The 4,177-nt window shown below is 35.6% G+C and overlaps 1 non-coding gene across 1 annotated transcript; it reads right to left on the bottom strand.

Moving 5' to 3' along the window:
- Nucleotides 1-2,619: 2,619 nt before the first annotated feature.
- LOC128035212 (small nucleolar RNA R71) lies at nucleotides 2,620-2,724 on the bottom strand. Its single transcript, XR_008191612.1, has one exon. It is a non-coding gene; the product is annotated as a small nucleolar RNA R71 (small nucleolar RNA).
- Nucleotides 2,725-4,177: the final 1,453 nt, after the last annotated feature.

The raw sequence follows: 4,177 nt of genomic DNA, 5'->3' as shown, positions 1-4,177 counted from the left end.
ACTGTGCATTTTAGTGTAATTTAAAGGTTAGGAATTAGGCGTACGGAAACACGAAAATTTACGCACTTTTTCATGCCCTTTTTAACTCAAATTCATGTAGTTTCGATAAAATTCTTATCGAAAAATATTTAATTATTGTAAAATAATTAAATTGCACTTAAATTATGAACATGTTGAATTTTACTTAATTTTATAATAAATTTTGATCATTTTCGACAGATTTGCATAAAGGGCGAAAAACAGCTCGGCAGACACTGTTAGAAGCACAAAACTGAGAAGTAATTTGAAGCATCAAGGTGAATTAATTTTTCAGCCTAAGACAATCCAAATCATGTGTATTAATTCATAATATAATTAATTTTAATGTTGATCTAATTTAATTTGGGTTAAATAAATTATTATTAATTAATTATGAAAAATGACCCAGTTGAGCTGAACCGAGAAAACTGATCCAACCGAGCACTAGGCAGCCTAAAACCGTCCCATATGCTGACCCAATGAGCTTGCTTGGCTGATTATTTGGCTTGCAAAATGGCCCTTGAAGACTCCTTCAAATTGCATTCAAACCCCTCCACTATTTATGCCTTCTTGGATTTGCCCCTACCTTAAAATAGCATGTTTGAAATCATCAAACATGCCACATGTGTGGCCAACCATGGGGGGAGTCTTTGGCTGCTAATTTTGGCTATTTTTAGCAGCCTTCTCAACCTATAAATACTCCCATTGGCTGCTCACTTCAAAATCATCTCAAACCCATTCATCTCTTCACTTATCTATCATTTTTCTTTCTTCATTCCCTTCCATTGTTTTCATTTTCTTCCCCTATTCCCTTGTCGATTTCACCTCTTAAAAATAGTCCTTAAACCACCATTTGGAGTAGCATTCAAGTTTTCATGGAAGCCTTGGTCCAACAAGAACAAGCGGAGAAGGAAGAGCGGAGCAAACTAGTCAAGCCTTGGAGAAACACTGGATTTGATGCTTGTTCCCTATTCTTTTAATTTTGTTGTTGTTATGATGAATATGTCTATGAATATTTGTGATGTTGATATGTTTAATTTAATTAATATGGCTTCAATTTAATTCGTGTTAGGTTGATTGCATTTCATCTACTTAATTTATTAAAGTTGTGTTTGTGTTGTTATAGGCCTGGGTAAGATGTTTGATTAAGTAAAACGAATGACTAAGTTATTCTTGCACTACAATTGTAAGGTAAATAATGAATTAATTATTTAAAAGTATTGAAATTGTAATTAATTGACACGGTACTTAATTAGTGCATGTTTAATCATCTAAGGTAGCTGAGGGTTAAATTAGCAACGGTATCTAGTGATACATTAGCCTTGCATAACTTGCAAGATTATTGTGATTCAACTATTTCAAGGTAGAATTACTTTGTTACCTCACGTAATCTTTTATGTGCTTATGAGATTGACCTAATTGTTTGAATTGGCATAGAGATATGTACAAGAGATTTTTTTAATTTCATATGTATGTGCATTAACACATTTGCTTATTAAAATCTATTTAATATGTTGAATTGACATAGAGATATAGTCAAGAGATAAATGGATTTTGGTAGGTAAGTATGTTCATAAATTAGCAAATTACCGAGTTGCTCTGAATTTATTTGTAACAACATAAACATGAGTTTAATAATTCTACGTTAAGAAATGTAATTAATCTAACACAATTTTGTCAACTTGATTAAAATCATCTTTTGAAATCATGCATTGGAACTTTTATTTTATTTTTATTTATTCTACTTTGTTAAATCCTAGTTTTTAATCACTTTTTCAAATCAAAATATTTTTCTTCACCAAAGTGTTTTTAAAATTGCATTCATAAATAATTCTTTTCACAGTCCCTGTGGATACGATAACTCAACATTTACTTGTCACTTTATTACTTGTTACGATTGTGTAAACTTTCACATTTCTGTCATTCCAAGTTTTTGGTGCCATTGCCAGAAATTGTTTTAAAAAGTCATTATTTGTGAATTTGTGAATTTTGCATTTTGGCTTATTTTCCTGTTCAATTTTAACTTAATTAATTTTTCTGTGTTTATTTCAGGTGTTTATGAGTTTGGCCGAATTAATTTACTCTCTGTAGACTCTAAGATTGAAAGAACTTTTTGACAGCAAAGAAGACAAGCAAGTCAGAGAAGGATCGAAGAGATGAACCTTGAAAATTTGAATCAAGGAAATGGGGCAAACCCTGCTCAAAATCCTATTCTTATTGCTGATGATAGGAATAGAGCTCTAAGACAGTATGCCATGCCAGTGTTTCATGATCTTAATCCGGGTATTAGGAGACCCGAAATCGAGGCACAACAGTTCGAGCTGAAGCTAGTCTTGTTCTAGATGCTTCAGATAGTGGGCCAATTCAGTGGAATGCCTACCAAAGATCTACACCTGCACTTAAGATTGTTCATGGAGGTGAGCGATTGTTTCAAGTTAGCCGAAGTACCCGAACATGCATTACAATTGAAGTTGTTCCCATATTCACTAAAGGACATAGCTCAAGCTTGGTTGAACTCATTGCTACCAAATTTAATTTCCACATGGCAAGAGTTAGCAGAAAGATTCCTCATGAAGTATTTCCCGCCTAGCAAGAATGCTAAGTTGAGAACGAGATCACTGCTTTCCAACAAATGGATGATGAGTCCTTATATGAGGCATGGGAAAGGTACAAAGAATTATTACGGAAGTGTCCTCATCACAGATTCCAACATTGCATCCAACTTGAGACGTTTTATAATGGTCTCAATGCCCACACGAGGATGGTAGTGGACGCTTCTGCTAATGGTGCTCTCCTTTCTAAGTCTTATAATGAGGCTTATGAAATCATTAAGAGGATTACCAGCAACAATTATCAATGGCCAACCAATCGAGCAGCATCAGGAAGACAAGTCGCTGGAATACATGAAGTAGACGCTCTTACTTCACTTGTATCTCAGGTATCCTCAATATCCTCAATGCTTAAAAATCTTACCACTAATGGGTCTAATAGTTTTGTAGCACAGCCACCGAATCAATTTGAAAATGTAGCCTGTGTCTATTATGGGGAAGGGAATTTGTTTGAAGAATGTCTATCGAACCCAGAATCCGTGTATTATATGGGTAACCAAAACCAAAATTGAGGAAGGCAAGGACTGCAGTCCAATTTTTATAACCCATCATGGTGAAACCACCCAAATTTTTCCTGGAGTAACCAAGGGGCTGGAACCAGTAACACTTACGCCCAACCTAGACTGACCCAGCCACTTGGTTTCCCCCAACAAGTTCAGAAACCAATCCAGGCTGAACCGTCCAATAGTTTAGAGAACCTATTGAAGGCATACATGGCAAAAAATGATGCCACTCTAAGGAATTTTGAGAATCAAATGGGCCAACTTGCAACTGAAATCAGAAATCGACCACAAGGTGCTTTACCTAGTGATATGGAGAATTTAATAAATCCAAGGAAAGAGCATTGTAAAGCGTTGACATTAAGGAGCGAAAAGACATTAGAGCCCAACACCATTAAAGTTAAAAAGGAGTTAGCTGATGTTCAAGGCTCAGAGGAAGTTCAACCGAGTGTTGAAATTCCAGTTTCACCTAAACCTGAATCTACAAAATCCAATAAGGTAACTTTTGAACTAGCTAATTTTGATAAAGTAAGAACTTCGTTAGATACAGAATTGCCACAGAAGATGAATCAACCAGTTCCAGTAAAGAAGCCTCCACCACCCTACCCTCAAAAACTTTCGAAGTAGAAGCAGGAAATTCAATTCAAGAAGTTCCTAGACGCACTCAAGAAAATTCATATCAACATCCCATTGGTTGAAGCACTTGAACAAATGCCGAACTACGTCAAATTCATGAAGGATATCCTGTCTAAAAAATGAAGACTTGGGGAATTTGAGACGGTAGCCCTGACAAAGGAATGTAGTGCATATCTTCAAGACAAACTACCCCCAAAGTTGAAGGATCCTGGATATTTTACCATACCTTGCAACATTGGAGCAACAAATTGTGGTAAGGCACTATGTGACTTGGGTGTGAGTATCAACTTGATGCCCATGTCAATATTTAGAAAGTTGGGGATAGGTGAAGTTAGACCTACTACGATTACACTTCAATTAGCGGATCGATCCTTAGCATATCTATTAAGAAAAATCGAGGACGTATTGGTACAT

This window comes from Gossypium raimondii, chromosome 11 (genome assembly GCF_025698545.1).
Source record: "Gossypium raimondii isolate GPD5lz chromosome 11, ASM2569854v1, whole genome shotgun sequence".
NCBI lineage: Eukaryota > Viridiplantae > Streptophyta > Magnoliopsida > Malvales > Malvaceae > Gossypium > Gossypium raimondii.
This window is presented reverse-complemented; position numbering and strand designations above follow the sequence as displayed.